We start from the raw sequence: 22,102 nt of genomic DNA, 5'->3' as shown, positions 1-22,102 counted from the left end.
GGGTAGAAACTTGGCTACCCAAAGTTTTCAATTCTAACTAAAACCAGATCATTACATGTTAATATATGTATAGAAATCAGACTACAAAAATCATTTATGAAAGGTAGTTTGCTTAAAGCTATCAGGACTGACACTGTATATTTGGTCTCTGGTTCTGTCTTCCCAAGAATAATTCAACTATTCTACAGGTGAATGATTAAAAAAGTCACCACACAACTTCAGCCCCTGTCCTGAAGAGGGACACCAGGTTATCACGACACACTCCAAGCAGTCCCATTAAGATAGTTAAAAACATGCAGGATTGGTGAAGTTTAGTAGAATTTACGGAATCATAAATTAGTTCTCTCTCTCTCTCTAAGACAGGTGAGTGCTAAAATTTAATAGGAAGATTGCTGCCGGGATGTAAATAATTTGACTACTACAAGGCAAAGTTATTTGCAAAGCAAAAAACCACAACAAACCTGTGCAAAACAAATCTGACTTAGGAAAATGAATGGCGGTGAACATTTTAAAAAAGAATTTGAGAGCGCAAACCTGCTGTGTGCAATATGCTGTACATTACTGGGTTTACAAAATGTTATGACAATTTACTAGCTCAGGTGCAAAACTCAGTCTTAGCAGGAGGAGAGGGACAAAACTATTCACATATTAAAAAGAAAAAAGATTGCTCTAGGAAAATGACAGACTAGAATTTTGCAAGCCCTCTGCCTTTGAGTCTCACAAAGCTCTCTCTCATTCACAATACAGACTGACTGAAAGCCGGAGATAAAAGGACAGTGGTTTTCCCAGACCATGTTTTGTGATATCTTGCTAGATGAAGCTAACTCTGCTGCAGTACTCTCTAACCTCCAAAACATAAGGGAGATAACCTGCCCCTCTTAACTGAAATACAAGTTTTACATCTTGCAAATGGAGTGCATCATTGCAAATTTTGGTAATAAACCCTTCTCTTTCCTAAACAATGACAAGTCCCCTAGCATTAGAACACCTGGCAAAACCTCCTGGATAGCTTCACAATGTCCTATGCATTTCACTCAACAGAACACCACACACCGGCTTCCCCTCAGATTAAACCATCTTTGAATTATTAAACAGACTTTTTTTTTTTTTTTTTAAAACATCCGCACTAAAGTATCCCCTTTAGAGTCGGGCGAACCATATTAGGGCTCAAAGAGTGGAAAAAATGTCCCTTCCATTTGGTCTGCTAACAGATGACTATTACTCAACCACTTACAATATTTACAAGTCCAGCTCATAGCAATTAAAAAGGATGTATTAAAATAAACTTCTTTTTCCAAAGTGGAAAGGATATTAGACATGGCTCTTCATAAATAGTGTCATGTTTTCTGTGCAGAAACAGCTTCTATGCCAGTGGGCCATATTTTTTTCCAGTGAAATGTGGTTGCCACCAACTTTACTTTTCATCTGAATTTAGAACTAGTACCACGTGCCCAGTCTGACCCGGTCAATATCTCACAGCACTAGACATGGATTTGGCTCTTCCTAATAAAGTTGTTTGTTAAATTAACACACCATAGAAGCCAATATTAGCATGCTTCCCCAGTGATAAACAAGTCGACTATTGTAGAGAGTCAAACATGTTTAATTTAGCCTAATACTTGTTCTTGGCCATCAACTCTTATTCTAATTGGGAAACTCTTGGAATAATCATAAATCTCAGGGTAGATAACACATTCTTTAAAGAGCTGTTGGTGCTGCATGGGAAACCATTCTGACCGAGAATTTCAAAGGAGCCTATGGGTGTTAGGCCCCAAAACACCCACTGATGTTCAAAGGGGGCTTAAACCTAAATTCCTTGAGCACCTCTCCCCATCGTGTTCGTTTACACAGCAACCAATGACCATGTGATGGAGCACTGCCATTTCACGGGGGAATAAGCCACAGGGCCAGAGGAGTTTTTAATTAACTATCCTGTTACCGTACACACACCCCTGGTACTGACTACCACGGAAGAGAAAAATGAAAGCAAGCGATCCGTGCAGAGTAACTCACACACAACCCTTCCCAACAATTTCTACACAGCGTCTGCTAATTTTTAAGTGGAATTGGTCCATGAAATTTACTGGCCATTCCCCATCCCTCCCCAAATGACCTGTGATAAGAACTGATAGCGCCGTTGGTCACATACAGCACGGTGAGACAAAAATGGATGAAATGCCGGCAGAGTACTCAGGCAACACGTGACTCTACCTCTTCTGTACATGACATGTAAGCCCTCCCAGCTCTCCCAACACTAGCCAACACCAGAATTTGGAGGAAGAGCAGCTGTCGAGAGCTAAACCCAGGCAACATTAAGGAGAAGCCAGTACGAAGAGAGAAGTGATTCACAGATCCTCCCTCCCTGATCAAGAGCATCTGCCTTCAAACTATAAGCTGATCCACAGCGTTGGGGTCCTCTGGGTCTTCTCAAAGCTACTGGATACTCCAAAGATCCAGGATGGCAAACTGCAACGCTGCCCCAGCCACCTGGCTCACCACTGCCCTGGTGAACTATCCATTTGTGACCTTCAGCCTTGATTATCACAACTCACATCAAATACTGGAGCCACATGCCCCGAAAAAAGCTCCAGAAGAATAAAACATTCCAGCCTGTCAATTTAACTGCACTGGTTGTCCCTGACACATCACCCTGGTGCTCTGCCCTATGCACGGCTGCCCATTTAATAGAGAACCTTGCTATAGTCAAAACCCTCCCACAGCGTTAGCTCTAAGAGATCAGCTCTCCTTCCATAACCATCATCTCCCATGACAGCAGTGCATCACTGAAGCCATGAGCCTGTCAACAAACCAAGTCTCATAAGGGCAGGAGACAGACATAAGCAGGAGTTGGACTTAACCTATGGAATTCATCTCTACAAGGTGAAGAGAGCAGCCCTGAGCCTCACTGTGTACAGAACTGAACACAAAACTCTTCTCTTCTACTTGTCTTTCCCTCAGTAACTTCCTCTCCCCGACAAACACCTCTCCCCCCCCCCGCCCCAACAATACAGGGGTGATTCTCAGCTAACATTTAGCAAGCTGAGTCCACTGGAGCTATGCAGACTTGCACCGGGTAAGACTCTGGCCTGTAATCAGGGAACTTGCTCCCCAAGAAGGAAGAGAGAGATTGATGGTTGTTATTTGCGATTCTGGAGAGGCACTGAGGACTTGTCTACACTGTGCATTAGTCCGCACTACAGGAGTGTAAAATCTAGTGTGCACTAGAGTGTCGTGCACTAACTGTACCCTGCTGACACACATTCCAAGTTCCCTAGTGCATGTTAATGTAGATATTCCAGTGATGGATGCTAAACATGAGCACAGATATAGGTAGAGAGAGATATTTGTTTTTCCTCTGTTAAAGGAGAAAGAATAGTGCATTTAACCAAACCAATTAACCTGTAAACTTGTACTTTGACCATTAACTTTCAAAGGCATCAGATGAAATTTAGAATATGATACATTTTAACCATGTTTGAACTCAGTCTCCATTTTTAAAATGTACTGTACATTTTGGGGTGTTTCTCTCTGACGGCATGGTTAAGAGAGAACGATGCTGCTGGAATTGGGAGAAATAAGGCATGTGATTATAGTGACACACTTTGCCTGTCCAATATGTTTTTGCGCTGTCGGAAAAAGTTTTAGAGGGTCAAAATCCTCAGTGCAGTTTTGATGTAACTGAATTCAGAGATTTTAGCAATTAAGAGACAACTGAGATTGGTTTCTTGCAAAATACTCTACAGGTATGAATTAGTAATGATACAAACTAAAATTAATTGGACATAACTATTCTGTGATAACTCCCAAGTAAATGTGTTTATCAACAGAATTATTATACAGCAGGATTTCAGGAAAGCAGAGGATTAATCAAAATGTTGCCAACATGCAATAGGAGCATGACCAGGAGATTTAAAAGAAAGTGAAATACAATAGCAGCAGAGCATGATGAAAAATAAAAAAAATAAGTTTTGCGCCTTGAAGGAAACTGGTATACATAAAGTTAGGAGTTTTGTTTGGAAACACTAAAGTAAGCAGCAGATGACCATGTGCATCATCAACAAATACTTTTAAGCCTATATGGAGTAGACGATTACAAGGATATGGATTTATAAAGTTGTTTTGTGCCCACTAAATTGCAAAATGTGTGACATGCTTTCATAAATAATCTCATTGACACGATTTGACAGTAATTACGCACTCTAGATTCTCTGCCTGTTGGGCTTTTCTTGCTTCAGTACTGTGAAGTGTAAACATCCCATCACTAAGGAACATCTCAAAGAAAGTTCACATGAAAAACTCAGTGATGAGGTAAGCAGGACTTACAGAGAATGGAAGAAACAACAGATGCATCTGTGACTAGTATGAGAAATGCTGATGCAGACCTTCGTTTAACAAGCTTACAAAGAGGAGAAGGTGAGAAATGCAAGTAATAATCTGCATATAATCAATGGAACAAATCAGCAAACATGAACCACTGGACAGCTATTTTGTAGTTCCTTAGTCTGATGAATTTAGAATATGGATGCTGCTGAAGGTTAGCCAATCCTGGAGATGTAGGGAATCCAGAATGCTCTCTCTCAACATGCGCTCTGTCTAAATCTCGCAGCCATTAGTGAGGGGAAATGCTACGCTACAAGACTAAGCTTTTGAATCTCCACCAAAACAGGAGCTCCAGTTGTATTTTGGACAGCACACAAACTGGATCCACCAGGATGCTCACCCATCCAAGAGGGGCAAGGATGAATTGAATACTACATGTGCTGAATATCAGGGGAGCGAGCGGGTTCACAGGTACTAACAGACCATAACCTGCGGGCTGTGAGCTGATAACTCTTTGCTAGCATGCCAGGCACAGCTACAGAAAACACCAGCCTGTCCTTCCTTCACTAGTGACTGAACTACGGGGTCCTTCTCCTCACCCTTTACTACTCCACCTAGGGAGTGAAGATCCCCTTCACCCTTGGGAAACATACCCACTTCCCACACACAGCCCCAGAGCAGGTGAAGGTTCACTCAGGAACCCCTCACTTCCCAGACTACAGGCGAGGGGAGTGCATCATCCTGGCAACGGCACCCCGGCTCCTGGGAGAGCAGACTGCGGAGCAGGAGTCAAAACTAATGACAAGTTGGGAGACCCCTCTGCACCTCAGCCTCTCTTTTCATGAGGCAGCCTCATGCCCCATGGAAGCCCTTCACCTGGAGTGCACTGAGATGCACCCTGGGGCATCTCAGAAACAGAGTTTGAGACAGTGGCAGCAGGAGTGTTTCGGTCCCACTATAGAAGGTCAGGGGAAGAACAAGCATAGCTTGCTGCCACTTTGTAGAGACAGGGAAAGCCCCATGAAGACTAAAGTTCTTTCTGTGGCAGGAGAGGCAAGGAGGAGGGCAGTTATGTCACTGTCCTGCCTTCCTCCCTCCCTCCTTCCTCCCCCCCCCAGAAAAAACTTCTGCAGGGAGCACTTGCGTCAGTTGGTAGATGCTATGAAGATAGTAAGTAAGTGGGGGTTTGGGAAACTGGAGGCAACTGTGATTCATTCTGGTATGGTTTATGATTAGGATAATCTTGCACTGATACACTGTCTTTAACCTAACACACTTAGAGAGATATAGAACCAATACATAGGAATCACTTCATCCACCACTGAAATGCAGCCACCTCTGGGATGAAACTAGGCAACTGTTTAACAGCACACATGCAAGCACCACAAAAAGCATCTGCAAGGAGGCTAATATCTGTTCCATCTGAAATTGTAGGAGGAATTTCAAGAAGGAATGTGATGGGATTTAGCAGGACATTTTAACATGCTACTTGTACGTAGAGCTGACTGAAATGAAAAATTTTTCATAATTCTTTCAATAATGGGTGTATAAAATTTTCAAAATATTTTTAAAAACTGAAAGAAGCCATATTAAATTGGGTCCTTTTTGAACCCTTTAATATGGAAACAATTTCAATGTGTTTTTGTGAAAATAGTTTTTTGGACCAGCTCTACCCCACTGATGACTATGATCAGATATTAACAAGCAGCAGTCAGGGCTGTCCATCTTTTTCAGAGGAGCAAACCCTTAGCAGTACAGAGACACCTGCTGATCCAGCACCAATGCCAAAGGGTGAAAGACACTGAGTGAAATCTCAGCACCTCCTCTGAAGAGTCCCATTCTACGATACACTTTGGTTAGTTTGTGAGAGCTCATGTCCTGAGCTGAAAAGTGGACCAGGCTGCAGGGCCTGTTTGTACATGTAACTTTACAACATCCACGCAAGAGTTTCAAGTATGCTGGAAAGATGGGTAAAGAAATACCAGCTAGAGAGCAGAATGAGACCATACAATTATTTTCCCCATTTATAACCTAATCAGGATTTAGCGCTACCCTCCCCCTACAGAGCAGTTTGTCTTATTCAGTAAATGACATTGTAATCTGTCTTAAAAATGATAATGAACCACATTAGTTTCACCGGCAAATGCCTACTGCCAGCCAAAGCCAAGAATCACTCGTCAAGAATCTCCGTTACTCCTGCTGCCTTTTGGAATGGAAGCTATGGGAGCGCCTGAGGCCAAATGTTCACCATTTCTTTAGAGTACTTCTAATTCTTAATAGTAATGACGGTCTGAACTTAGTAGAAGTTTCTACACAAGAGCACAACTTGATGAAGAGACAGCTTTTCACATTGGACATATAAAACGCACCCAATTGTTGCTTGTCAAGTCAATGTTTAATGCCCATTTTCTGGCATGCCAATATTTACTGTGAAATATCCACTTATTGTGCTGAATATAGCTCCTGGGAAGTTGAGCGTGTTTAGAGTCTGGCAGCAATTCAAGAGCCTTTGAAAAGGCATTCAGGAACTCTGTCATAAATATGTCTTGTTTTGACAACTCCCTCTTGAATAAATGTCAAAAATTTTCTGGTCTGCTTCTATCAGACTATTGATTTACCATTAAAAGTCACTCCATACCTGCTGTATACCGACTACTCACATTTAATATGGTACCAATTAGGACATACAGTAATAAGCTTCTAAAAGGGGACATATAACGTTACTGGCTAAATGCAAAAGTTTCAACAATCTGAGGAATATGCTGGATAGACAGTGTGGAAAACATAACATTACATTAAGGATATTTCTCTTCAGTGTATCATTTGCAAGCAAGAAGCAATTAATTTCATTTCTATAATGAAAAGGCATTTGCTTTGTAGCTGAAAAGCTTTTCTTGTTCACCCTGCATGCAAGCCCCACAACTCACTCTGAGTCTAGATCCAGAGGAGGGATGTCTTTGGGACCCTGACTATATATAGCAACAGCAATGGAAGCTTCCCCACAACCACACCATCAATCTGCCTCAGCTAAATGGGAGTGAATATTGGTATAAAAAACTGCAAGACCCCCAGTTCATTTCACATAGCTACCTTATGGCAATGGGATAAGTCACTACCAAGCTGCTTCAGATACAAACAAGTGATGGCAGTCGGAATGCCTTGGCATATCTGACCCAGTCCCCTGAGCCACCTAGTCCCTTATCAGTTTGACATTCTTGAAGTTAGGAGCTGGTGCTGACACATCTGCAGACACTAGAAGGAGTGGATAAGTTACTCTTGAATGGCTCTGCCCTTGGCTTTCTTACAGGTCCCAGGGCATAGTGTTGGATAACTGTCCTCCAGCCCAGGCAGCTCTCATGCATTTTCAGTGCACGGTTCCATTCTGTCACCATTCTTGCTCAACACATCCATGCGGCTGTCAGGAGAGCTAATGAGGGAACAGGTTTTATAGTGTCTACAGTACAAAGATGGCGCCCAGCTCCATCTCTCCATCTCACCCCACCCATTGTGTGCAGCTGAGAGAATTACCCACTGCCAAACAGAAAATGGGGTTCAGCTGGCTGAGCCACAGCTCAGGTAAGAATGCCATAAGGTTCACATGCAAGCAGAAACAAGACGACATGAAAGAAGAATATAGTGAGGGCAGAACGTTTGCTGCTTGTTTCTCAGGCTTGCAACTTGAGGGTCATCTTAGATCACAGCTGATTCTGTACCTCCTGGTAGGAGGACCTCCCAAGAACAACTTTTACCATGTGAGCTCAGCACAAAGGTTGCACCCTCTCCTTTAGGATGGAGGCTTCCCAAGGCCTTTACCACTTGAGGCCGGATTGTTGTAATGTGCTTTAAATGGGGCTGCACCTTAAGGCTAGCTAGAAACTGCAGCTAGTGCAGATTGCAGCTACTGGCGTATTAAAGCGTTTCACTCAAGAGAACACACTACACTTGTGCTCTGTGCAACTGATTTCCGGCGAAATTTAAAGGACTAGTTTTGACCTACGCAAACCCAAAGAGCTTGGGCCCTAAAAGGTCTGAAACCCTTTCTCCAGCCCCCAAGGTGATACCATGGCCCCTGCAAATATCTGATGCTCTTGATCTCACCATGCCTGATTTTCAATCATGGAATTTGCCACTCCCCCTCGGTTTGGCAAATCCAGGTTTGGTGCTGAGAGGCTCATCTGTTTTTTTTAGGAGAAAGATGGTGAGAGAGGGACCAGGGGGCACTAGATGCAGCTGAGAGGGGATAAGGGAGGGAGAGTGAGAACTCTACTGTGAAAGTCCTTTTATGGTCACTTTAACCTGCTGAGTTCTGAAGCATATTCATAACCCGTGTTCTGCACACAGAGCACTGATGGCACCTTTAGAATCAGGGAGAAATAAATAAAAGCATATGGCAAGGATAGGCTCTCCCCCTCTTACAGATGGCTCATGTCCACCACTTTGCATTTGAATTCACAGTCTGGGGGTACTAAAGAATCATACCGCTGCTGTGACCAGGAATGCTTTTTTCTTCTTTTCCACACCATAGCAGCTGTGGGAAACATCTCTTTCGGATGTGAACTTGACTAAGCAATCCATGCCTTTATCACTTGGAGTGGTGTGATGAACTCTGCAAGGGTTAAAAGCCAGCTGGAAACTGAACTTGATGCCAAATTGGACCACCCATTTTGTAAGCTGTGTGGGTTTTGGTTTGATTTTTTTGTACATCAAGAACACAGGAAACTAGGGTTCAGTGCTGTGCACTAGCTGCCTGCTGGTTTTCTGGATGGAATTTCAGGTGCTTAGTTCAACCTAAAAAGCCCTAGATGGTTTAGGACCTGCCTACATAAGAGGTAATTCTCCACCGGTTCCACAGTTGTGGTTAACATGGGTACTCATGGAGGGGACTCCAGCTCAACAGAGTATTCCCCATGAGAAGCCCTCAGCTGTGGAACTATCTTATGCCCTTGACTCAAAGTAGCCCAGGTGTGCAGACCTTTGGGGATCCCTGCAAGGCTCTTTTTTGCTTTTGTGGTGATCATTTATGGAGGAGGTGGTTTGGTGGAGAGAACCTTGCCATTGCGAGTGGAGCCTTGTTTGAGGTTTTCTGAAGTTTTGCTGCTGGTTTAGGTGTATTATTATTCTCAATTACATCAAAAGTACCTAGAAGAGTAGATTGGTGCCTCTTTTGTGTCATTATGCAGTGAAGTAAAAACAATAAAAATATCACATAATGACTTTAAAGAGCCTGGTGTAGCATTACATTATCTGGATATATAATGCGACCCATGCCAAGAAAATTATATCTCTGCAGAACTGTGTACCCAGAGTTTAGGAATAAGTCCTCAGATCTATCACAAATGACATGGAGTGCTAACTTATAAACACAGTATTTGCTTTACGGAGGGGAAAGCAGGGAAGAGGAATTTTCAAGGAGAGACTTTAGCGTCACTGCTGCCTTCTTTGTGAACTTCTTTTTAATGTCCCAGTTTAAGGAAAAATACCTTACCTGATTTTTAATTAAGTTAATTTTTCAGTGTTGCCAGGTATATGGCAAACAAATCTGTTAAAAACCCTTTATCTTCAAGACATCAGAGAACCAACTTGGAAGGCTATGAATTCAATTTATACACCAAAGTCACTAGTTTTATATGGCAAACAACCTAACAAATCCATCTTTCCTTCATATTCCCTAAATAAATCACAACCCCACGCTCCCCCCCATCCCAAAAGCCATAAAACCTTTCAGTCTATATTTTTCTGTTTTAACGTGAGACAGGGTATTCAATTTGTATTGCATTAAGAACCACTTTAGTATAAATCCCACACTATTAAGCTGGCTTGCATGTAAATACACTCCCTGATTGCTACACCTGCATCATTTGAAACACATCCTCTAGAGGCCTGCTCTTTATTAATTTTGTGACAGCCAAACTACCCCCCTCCCCGCAGTGTGATATGTCTGTGTAAAAGTCTGCAATTTCACATTATCCTACACCCCCACCCACCCGAAGAAACCTACACACTTTATTGCTTTTGACCTTCTTTTTAACAGGTATGACTTGAGAAATTTAATGTTACAATTGTACTTCTCAACTCTGACACCAAAATCATTGGCAATCCTCCAACAAATCAAGCACAGACTTTGGGAACAGCTAATAAAGGCTCAGAGAGCCATATGTTTCATCGGGTCTAAAGAAAAATGAATATGTCTGAAAGAAGCTGAGCGCCCTGAGAACATATGCATTTGGAGGAAAGCAAAAGCTAGGTCACTATGCGATATGAAAATATTACAAGTTATCAAATTTGGAGTTACACATAAAGCTCCATATTAACGGACAATCTTATCAAAAGCTTTAATGATCTGAGTGCAAACATGAGAGGTTTTGTGTTTCTTTGTAACAATCCCTCAATCCATCTTGTTAAACGTATGACTGAAATAGTGCCCCTGCTCTTCCTTTTTGCCACGTAGCATTGGAAGTCAGCTGTAGTACCATAGTGGATGCTTGGTCACAATAAAGTCTTACAATTACCAATAATACCATCATTTGCCATCAGAGCCTGAACATGTGTTAGTATTTACTACCAAGTGCTGACTGCTGGCAAAGGAAATAAAGTGAGGGATGAATCAAAAGCAAAAGAAAGAATGAGATGGGAATTCATATATGTCAGAGTCAGAAGAAGTGTGCAGTGAGTTTAAATCCAAAATGTTTAGTGTCTCCACAATCAAATAATCTCCAGAGTTTATGGTCCCAAACCACATGCACACCCCAACGGAATGAAAGGAAATGAGATAAGTGTTCCCCCTAAGCTATCATTGTTCTATCTCAATTCATTTTTGGAGCTATTTTTTAAATCTGTTGCTACTTTTCTAAAAACGAAATCAATGCCAGAGGGTGTACTCAACTATTTCCAAGTGGAATTTCAAAGACTTTCCAAGCTCTTTCAGGAAAATTTGTTTTTTTAATATCCAACTTCAAATTAACTGTGATAGAAGATTACTTCACTGAGCATAGTTATAGCATTCTAAATACCAGAAGCTTTTCTCTATATAGTTTCCAAATACCTCTTTTGTCCTTACAAAACACTCTGGTTTATATCTTTTCTAAGGTACACACTTTTCTAAGGTATGTTGGCAATGACTAGAGTGGTTGAGGTCTATTGCTTTAAAACAATATGGAAGCATGACTTAACCGATTACTGTACATCTATGTAGACACCAAGTCAGCAACCAGTTACATGGGAAGGCAGGTATTTGAGAGGGTAAAGAATGAACGGAAGGTTCTCCAAACGTTTTAAAGAAGGATGGGTGCATCTTATCTCCATTATACAGATAGGGCAACTAGAGCACAGACATGCTAAGTGATTTGTCTAAGGCTATGGCTACCCTACGAAGCTTTTAGCGACACAGCTGAGCCACTACAGCTGTGCTGCTAAAAGGCGCACAGTGTGGCTGCTGTTTGTCAGCAGGTGAGAGCTCTCCAACCAACAAAAAAAGTCCACCCCCCAGGAGCAGCAGTTTTGGAAGTTTTGGAACAGCCTTCCAAGGGAAGCAGTTGGGGCAAAAGACCTATCTGGCTTCAAGATTAAACTCTATAAGTTTATGGAGGAGATGGTATGATGGGATAACATGATTTTGGCAATTAATTGATCTTTAAATATTCATGGTAAATAGGCCCAATGGCCTGTGATGGGATGTTAGATGGGGTGGAATCTGAGTTATTACAGAGAATTCTTTCCTGGGTATCTGCCTGGTGAATCTTGCCCCTATGCTCAGGGTTCAGCTGATCACCATATTTGGGGTCGGGAAAGGATTTTCCTCCAGGACAGATTGGAAGAGGCCCTGGAGGTTTTTCGCCTTCCTCTTTAGCATGGGGACACGTCACTTGCTGGAGGATTCTCTGCTCCTTAAAGTCTTTAAACCATGGTTTGAGGACTTCAATAGCTCAGACATAGGTGAGAGGTTTTTCGCAGGAGTGGGTGGGTGAGATTCTGTGGCCTGCGTTGTGCAGGAGGTCAGAGTAGATGATCATAATGGTCCCTTCTGACCTTAATATCTATGAATCTATGCATCTTTGTTGGAAGGAAAGCGCTCCTTCCACCGATAAAGCGCTATTCACGCCAGCGCGTTTTGTCGGTAAAACTTTTGTCGTTTGGGGGGGGTTTTTTTTTTTTTTTTTTAAACACCCCTGAATGACAAAAGTTGCGCAGACAAAGTGCCAGTGTAGACAAAGCCTAAGAAACACAGAAAAGACAGAGAGAGAACTGGGAATAAAATCTATTAGTCCCAATTTCCAGGCAAGTCTGCTGGATAGAGAACATGGAGCCAGATCTGGTTAACCTGAACTATTATCCACTTTTTATAAACAATACAAATTAGTTCATAGCACAATCATAGAAGCAGCATTTCCACTTACCTTTTTTCAAACAAACATTACTGGATTACTGCAGCTTCAGTGAAGCACATTAAAACAATTGATATCGAGGCAATTAGCTGTCTGAATTACCCCTACCTCCGTATGAGTGCAAAACAAATGAAACATTTTTAGACAATTCATCACTGCCCAAATACATACTGGGTGTAGATTTACTAGTAAAAATGGTATAAGCTTTTTCTAGCCATTCAAAGACACAAACATCACTTATAAACACTTTTGTTATTCCCACCTAATATTGCGCTCATATTTCAGCGGAGAGCTCTGACAGGTGATAACCACTACACAATTATGTGTTTAATTTTCTATACTTTTGTTGAGACGCCAGCTGATTACAGTATACAAGAAAGCTACTTTGGGGCAGGAGCCATCCTTTTGTTGGGTCTCTCCAGCACAGTGGAGTCCTGGTCTGTGATTGGAGCTCCAAGGTAGTTCCACAATACAAATAATAATAATAAAAACTAACAAACAATGTAAATACACAGGTTTCCCCTAAGAGTCAGTTTGGGTGTTTTTCACACATCACCTGTTTTCTGGGTGGAGTTGGCAACATCCTCTCACCTCTGTCTGATGCCTTGTATTGATGTCTGTTCTACAGGAAGCATCAGATAGGAGATGTTTGTATATAAGGTCACCAAGATCTCATCAAGCGAGAAGCTGGAAACATTCAAATGCTTTTTCCTTTTGTTCTCCGTAAAGTGACTTCATAGGCTTTCCTTGTCCATCCCCACATTGCTATCATCAACCTATTTCCAACCCAAAAGGTCATCAGCTGACACAGTTACTGGATTTTCAGATGTGGCTTGTTTTTTCTTTTTTTTAAAACACACACATTTTCCAATTTTCCCCCTCGCAGCTGCCTTTCCCTTACATGAGTGAGACCTGGATGTAAGACGGGTCAAGTGACGTGCTGCATTTCTGAATAACTGCGTTATACTTTGGAACGGGACTCCTAAAGGTTTGAGAAACTCACAATCCTGAACTAAGTTTTACCAGAAGGAAAAAACCCAACCCAAACTAAACCAGCCACGCTGGATAACAAGGGAAGAAAATCTCCTCTGTACCTGCGACACTGAAGGTGAAATTTGCCCCCTGCACAAGGAGCTAGCACAGGGCCTGGACACCACTTACATCCCTCTTAGCCCCTCAAAACAGTGCCTAAATGGTACACAGGCCTCCCCTGCTCAGGGGTATTTTACCCCTTCAGAACATAAAAGCTGATTATAGAGCTAACAAGGAGAGATTCTCTATGAACGTCTACACTTCGGGCCAAACTGAGATGCAGGTCTAAGGGAGTCTGAATTGGTTTACTCTTTCTTCCAGACTCCTCACAGCTTAAGATACAGTAACATAGGGTCAGTCAGACTTGCACCTCACAAGGTGCCAGAAGACGGGGTGGGTCAGGGAAAAAACAAAACAAAACAGGGGAGGGGGGGTTAAGAAAGAGTGAGCTTTACTGTAACTTACTGCTTTTCATGCGCTCTGGTAGTCAACTTCCCTGTGACTCTTGTGCTCTCACAGTTGCCAATATAGGACACATGTGTCAGGGACAATTAGTTTAATAGGCTGGGGCATGGGGGCCGAGAGGCTCCCAAGTGCTGAAGGGTCATGTGGACGATCTGGTGAATTTTAGGCCATTTTCTTAGGAGGGAAAGGAAAAAAAGCAGAAATAATCCTAAAGTTCAGCACAGCACAGTGCTCCAGCTGCTTACTTGCAAAACTCTCTTGTGAAAACGTTACTGCTCCTCATTCTGCTCCTCACACTGAAGGGACTTTTCTCCCTGCACTGGCATGATCACAGGCCTCCCACCAGGTCCTCACGGCTAGGTGGCACTCATCCTTATATGGGAAGGGGGGGGAGAGGGGCTTCCCGCAAGGGGAGGCAGCCAGCAGGGGGCACTGAGGAGCAGAGAGAGGTAAGCAGAGCAGCACTCCAGCAATTTGCCTACCTGCCGCCCCAGGGCAGCACTCCTCTGGCACACCCTTCCTTGCATGCACACATCCACACACCCTCTCAAGCTCAGACCCTGCCACCCTCACAGACAGTTTCCTCACTCTGCTGCCTTGTTCCCTCCAGCACAGTAACTACAGCCGAGGCCAGCAGGGGGGATTGCAAGTGATTTTCCGGGAGACAGAGTGGAGCACCACTGAGATGCTAGTTCTTTTCCTGGAGTGTGGAGCAGGCAGCTGTGGAGGACCTAGGCCAGGGAAGTGCTGGCACTCCACTCCTCCCTCTAGTATGAAAAAAACAGTGATTACCCTCCTTGCTAGGCTAGAGCTGCCTGGAGCAAACAGGGCAGCCGAGTGGGGAGCATACCTGCCAATGACCCTAGAGTGCTGGCTGGGATACCAAGAGCCTGGGATGGGTGTTCAATCCCAGCTAAACCAGGACTGTTGGCAGATGTGACTTCAGGCCCCTCAGCGTGCGAGTTACACCAGCAGGGCTTTCCTTCCTTACAGTCCATCTCAGTGAGCCAAAAAACACCAAGGGCATAAATGACACATCAATAAGCAGATGAGCACTGGAGCCTAAGGGATCCCTACTGGGCCTAAATTGGGGTCACTTACCCAATGAGGATTCTGCAAGGGTAGAGGTACGTTACATCCGCTTAGACACCAGCCCCAAATTGATATTTCATTGTAAGAGCCATGAGAAAAGATGCACTTCTTCCTCTGTGTGTCACACTGTGATGAGCATGCCAGTCAAGCTCTTAGTAACAGATTAAAACAGGGAAAACAAACAAAGGTGGGGAAATGGCGTCAGTCAATATACCTCACAAAGCTTCCACTGCTACGTTTCACAAGCTAATGCAGTGGCAACGCAGGGCATGCTGTTATTGCCAATTTATGCAACAGCATCAAGGGTACTTACGGGTGTGGGTGAAGGGGGACAATTACACAAGCTTGGGCTGCCATGCCTGCTGCATGTGATAGCAGTTACAAGCACTTCTAGGCTTTTTAAAGCATGTCTGAACATCTGAATGGAGACAAATTGATTGAAAAATATGGTTTTAACCACCTCAATTGCATGGAATAAAGCAGCAGGGCGCTGGCTAACATGCCCATGTCATGACACATGGCATGTGTGGAAGGGAAGAAAGCAGAAGGAAATATGGATAATGATAGAGTTGGCCAGAAGTGACAATTCTGTTTCGTGGCAACTTTCAAGGTTTCCAAATCTGTTTTTGTTCTGCACTGGAACAACTCAAAACCTTCCCAACATTTCCATGAAAACAAAACTGGCTGATATATCTGGTTTTGGATGCGAGCATGTGCTCTCTCTCTCCTGGTGGTTAGGGCACTAGCCAGGGGCGTGGGAAACAGGTTCAAGTCTCTTCTCAGACTTATTCTAAGCGATATAGGATGAAAAACTGCTCTGCATGTAACGCAGACCTGGGTTCAGGCTTTTAAGTGCCTCAGTCACTTTTGAAACTGGGACTTAGGTTCTCAAAATCACTTAGGGCCAAATTAAATACCTTTACAAACCTGACTCTTAGGCACTTTTCAAAATGGTATCCCTAGCCAATGGGACTTAAGTCACGGGGGAATAGGAGCTTTTGAAAATGGGACAGGCTTTGAAGGCACTTCATTTCTTTTTTAAACTCATAATGGCTGAGTTTTACATACAGACAACAAAACTTCCAGTGTCTCCATCAGAGGAGGATGGGGAGGGGAAAAGGAGGAGAGAATATTTAATGATTAGTTCCTTATGGTTCTTACATTCTTGAAGCATATTTCTTGCACTCCCTGGAACACTTGTGCATTCTTGATTGCAAGATGGCAATAAGCGACTTCCTTTAAAAGCATAGTCTTTTATTGGAATACTAAAAATACCCTGAGAGCCAAGCTTTGCTTAGCTCTCACTCTTTCTTGGAGACGCACCATCATCCCAATGTGTTACATTTCAAAGACAGCAATAAACATTTCAGCATGGTCTGTTCAATTCACTTCATAATATTGTGCATTTCTATTATAGCCCCACTAGCACCATAAATCACCTGTGCACAGATTAAGCATGAGAAATTCCAGCTCAAAAGGAGTGTGGATTTTTCTTTTAAAAAAAATTAGAAATGGGTGAAAAATACAGTCAAAAATGGAAGGACTCTGGCAACCTCAAATATGGAGCTACTAGCAGGACCCATAAAATGGCAAATGCACAAGTACGCAGCACTGCTCCAGAATATCTGTGTGAGGTAAACCTACCAGAAAGTAAAATACTTTTTGAGGTACTGCATGGAGAAAGATTCATACGTTTATAATGTCTAAACAAACATTGCAGAAGAGGATTAATTACACACAGCACATCTAAACTGGTTACACACGTCCACTTCTGCATAACTTTCTTTCTTTCTTTATTCTCTCAAGGCCTGCATTGCTGTTGGATTGTTACACCATTCAGTTGCCTCCCTTTGCAATTTCCCAGGGTCTGAAGCAGAAACGTACATTTTCTGGTGCACTGAGTACAAAGCTAGAGTAGCTGAAACATCACCCGTGTTACTATGTCAGCTCTGGGAGAAGGAATTTTTCCTTTAGAAGTGGCTGTGTGGCTATGGTTGAGAACTAGATGGTGGAGTGGAGACAGGGTGACCAGATGTTCTGATTTTATAGGGACAGTTCCAGTATTTGGAGCTTTTCTTATATAGGCACCAATTACACCCCCACACCCTGTCCCGATTTTTCACACTCGCTATCTCGACACCCTAAGTGGAGATGTGTTCTGGCTTCCACCTCCGACTTCAAGATGTAGTGCAGATGGGACAAATTATTTTTTTCCCCTCTCTCAGGGATTTCAGAAGTGTATGGTAAACTAAATTGTGTTAGTAATTGCGCTTAGTTCTGCTCATGTTTATAGCTAGACATGGCCACTCTCTCACTTCTTTTTGTCTGCCTACTGCTGTCACATGCAGTAAGATTTCTGCAGAGAGCTAGTTCTGTGGAGCGTGTGATGCACTTGGCATTAGTTCTGTTTACCACCAACCCCTTTCTCTCTCCTTGATGAACTCACAGGAAAACACACACACTTTCTAGAACTCTTACCCCTTGGCTGGGTCTCTCATGCAGCAGAGAACCTGCATAAAGAACCAATGGTTATTTTCTGGTAGCTCTGTCTACAAAAGTTTATTTTATAAAATGAGGTATCAACAAAATGTACGATGTGGAAGAGTCTGGTACCCAAATAGCAGGATGCTGTGGCCTAACGAAGGAAGGGCTCCTTTGGAGCTGGGGACTGCAAGATACATCCTAATCTGGGTCACAATATTCACATTCAGGCTCAGCACAAGTGTTAACTGACTTCAGTGAGACTACACCTGTGCTTAAAGTAACACGCATGTGTAAGTACCTTCCTGAACTGGGGCCTTAAAAGGAGGAAAGATAGTTTTCTGGATAAGGCACTGGACTGGGCACTTATTCTTGGATCAATATCTGGTTCTGCCCCAGACTCTGGTGGAGATTTGGAACAAGTCACTCAATCTCTCTGGCCTCAATTTCTCCGTGTGTAGAATAGAGATAATAGCACCTGAGCTCACAAGAAGGTTAAGGGAGTAAATTCACAAGTGACTAACAGACACTCAGATGCCACAGTAATGGGAGCCATTTATGTATCCTCTAGCGAGCCCACCCAACAGCCAGCTGGCCTGGTGGTCAGGCCTACAGTTCTCTATCTGCTTGTTCTGGAGGGGGCCCTGCCAGGGCATACACAGCAAGCCTCAGTCCCTCTTGCATCCCCCTTCTTCTCCCCTTTGGGTTCTGTCATGATGCGGAGGAAGCAGGAGGGGGAGCAGGCCCAACCACTCCACTGGCTCCTGACTCAGGGCCCAAAGGGGTGTTGCAGTGCGCAGACCACTCACCGCTCCACCCAAGTTACACTCCCCGGGACACTTCCTACCAGGCTGTGGCACCTCTATTTGGAGCACGGTCACATTCCTAGTAGAATCAGCTTAGCCTGCCAGGGGGACAATGACCCATTCTTTGGGGCCTCTTGTGGGTTTCCAACTCAAAACGGGGGATATGGGTCACTGCTTCTGGTGTGGCCTTACCCATGTTGTAGTCACTCTTCCAACAGCTCCAGGATCAGCCTCACTTTCTGGTGCAGTCTGTAACTCCTTTGCCCCAGGCCCTACCTGGACCCTTTTAAACTGTCCCTCTACATGGAGCATGCCCTGTAGTTCCTTAGAGGCAGGGCCTCCCTAGCCCAGTACTGCCCCATGCCTTGCTCTGGTTTATTGTGGGGCCTGTGAACCCCATCACAGGACGAAATATCCTATGGAAACAAAGATAGCCATTTACCTTATTATGAGAGATACTGTGTCACATTTCCCTCTTCTTATTACATGATCTCATGGACAGAAGGATGATAAACACAAAGCTTTCCAGGTCTATCGCTCCGGGCATTTACTACTGGGTGAAGCACTTCCTGCTCTGCACAGCCCTATAGGGTAAGAATCCCCATTGACTTACTGAGTCTGTTCATGCTAGTAGTACTATGCCCAGTAGTCAGCAATTACAGTATCAGGCCTTAGTCCTATGGAGACGTATGCAAGTAAGTCAATTTACTCACGTGAGCACTCCCATGCACCTTGTGTTTAAGTGTGTGCAGCCTCAGACTCTTAGTTTGTGCTCCTGGAGGTAGTGCCAAACACATGGAAGTCTTTGCATTCTCGTTTTTATAAGGGTGATGTCTCATGCAATACTAGTACATGACCTATGGGTTAGGAGGCCTAGTGTATCCTCTATTACTCTCTGCCAAGTGTTCACTCCCAGTCCAATAAGACTTGAACAGACGAGTAGTGTGATTTTTTTTTTTTAAAGATTTTTTTTCCCTCTAGTATCCAAACTGATTCATTTCAGACACCATTCCCTCACTTTTCATTTCAGCAAGGCTAAAAGAAATGAACTGATCATGCCAGCTCGGCTCCGGCAGCTGTTGAACTGAATGTAGCAAAGCCTACGCCTTATCTTTATGAACTTTCAATTGTGTTAGGCTTTGTATTTTTAAATCAAATGCCACACTTTTCATAGTGAGGAAAATCTGAGGGCCCTCCTCTCCACGGACAAGAGAGTTCCTTTTGTACTTTACGTTTTCATGCAGTAAAAACTACTGTTTCTTCAGTTTCTAGTAATTTCACTAAATACAGTGAGGAGACATGCATGTTGCATATAAGCCTGATAGCACAACACACCTTCCTTAAGAAAAATTTTCTATAAACTATACATCGAGATCAATTCCTTCATAAGCTGTTGTGAGGCAAGTAAATGTTATTTTAAGTGCTTAACAGTCACAAGTCTACTTGTGTAGTACTTTATATTCTGATTTCACAACTGATACAAGGTGTTCTGAGAGGGGAAGTTTGTTTTTTTTATAATACTTTAAAAAAAAAAACCAAAACCTGTTCTAACCATCTGCTGCAGTACAGTCAAGGAGCACCTGCATAAAGTTTTTCTAGACAATGCTACAGTGTTCCTAGGTTTCATGCCTTAAGCATTTAGTAGTTTTATATGAAATTTTATGAGCATCGAGTAGAACAGAAACATGCATAATTCTTCCAATGCATGCTCAATCTCACACAGGCATGGAGCTATTGGGATGATGTTTTTCTCAACTATTTTAGGAAGACTTAAACAGTAGATGGACCTGGATAAGGTTAACACTCAAGTGGAGAAATATTTATCATCTCACAAATATGATGGTGGAAGCAACTGCAACACATCTTTCATCATGGTCCTCAGAAATTTAAATACAATTAACCCACTGCTAAGAAAACTCAAAAGAGGTTATATACTAAATTGGGTAAGTAAAAGGTTTCCCCCTAACTTTTGCTGAAACATATCTTTAGTACCTGTACATTTGCTGATATATAAATATGGCACTTTTGTTGAGAAAAATGTTTTAATAAATAATTCAAACATGAACAATATTCTTAGAAACATGATCACCCTTTGGCAATCCAAACCAACCAGAGCATCTAAATACTGCAGAAAACAGCAATTAAATATTTATTATTAATGCCACTTACAGCTGTTAAGAAACCACCGTTATAAAAGTGCCAATGGAAACAACAGACCGGGTAAGACATAAGATATTTCAGAAATAGCCTCTAGCCAACAAACACAGAATTGTGATGAGCAATTACGTTCAAATTGCACAATCATTGTTTAAAAAGTCTATGGGTAACTGAGTCTGAAGAACAGAAAGGCTGATAAAATACCACAGTTCAGTAGCAATTTAAAAACCCTTGTTCATGTAGACCAAGCAGGGAATTCAGTCCTTCCTGAACTCCTGAAGTAATCTAACTGTTAACAGAAGTTTCTGCAAAATAAATAAAAAAATTGCATTTGTCAGAGCCCACACACACACAAAGATCTTTGATTCCTAAATGCTAGTGCACAACACATAATTTTGGTTTTGGAAGACCGCTTTGTCTCCTGTGTTCGGGTGGCTAATTTTTTTTTAAGGCAGTCTTGAATGGTGCCAAAACGTTACAATTTATGCAAGTACATTACAAGAGGTTCGCTCTCATTTTGCAAAAATGAAGTACAAAAAAAGACAGAAAATTCTCACATTATTTCATCTCAATACTTTCCTAACCTTTGCTAAGTTTATAGAACTATAGTTCTCTGCCTTTGCCATCACATATGACAACTATAAGCTGCCACAGCAGCTGCAAAATAAATGCCTTTAAAGGAAATAAAGAAATAATTGCATTAAGGACAAAGAGCAGGGGGAAAAAAACTGACTGGGTGACATGAGTAATGCAGGGCTGAACTGGACGTACCCCTGGGACTGAATGTGGTGTTTGTTACAGATCAATCCAGGGTAACCCCTCTATACTCACCAACCACTGGAGACTTTTGTTCCTAACAGAGAAGGGTAGTAAAAACAGAAGGGGAATTGGGAGAACCCGCACATGGAAATAAGGTTTGAAACCATGTCCTCATATATACTGTACCGTGTTCTCATGCCCTGAAACGTGTCCACCTTTTTGAACTCTTTATAGTGTTACTCTTTAGATAGTGCCAGAGTTACGGATGGAGGCTCACAAAAAAGAAGTCTGTATAGTGAATGCACCCGTTGTAAGACAAAAATTGATCCGTACAAAATATTTTGATGTGAAATTAAATTGCTTATCTTACTATACTGAGTTTTCCCTTGAATCTAGTGCTGTAGTAATGTTTTCATAGTTTATTCCCCTTACACCTCTAGGAAGAAAAATAGTAAAGAGGCATATAAATCGTTGTGGCTCATTTGTCTGAATTTTACCGCTTCCCCTGAATTTAGGACATTCCACATGCTTTTCCAGTACCACTGTTTTGATAGTATTACCAGAAGTGTCCCTTATTAATCACCTTGCCACTAAAAGGTCTCTCTGGAG

At 42.6% G+C, this 22,102-nt stretch overlaps 1 protein-coding gene across 2 annotated transcripts in view; it reads right to left on the bottom strand.

The window, feature by feature from the left end:
* The window catches only part of STX8 (syntaxin 8), a 178,866-nt gene that overhangs the window by 1,207 nt on the left and 155,557 nt on the right, over positions 1–22,102 (bottom strand). The window lies entirely within an intron of this gene.

The sequence above is a fragment of the Eretmochelys imbricata genome, chromosome 14, assembly GCF_965152235.1.
Source record: "Eretmochelys imbricata isolate rEreImb1 chromosome 14, rEreImb1.hap1, whole genome shotgun sequence".
NCBI classification, from domain to species: Eukaryota; Metazoa; Chordata; order Testudines; family Cheloniidae; genus Eretmochelys; species Eretmochelys imbricata.
Note: the sequence above shows the minus strand (reverse complement) of the source record. Positions and strands in the feature narration are given on the sequence as shown.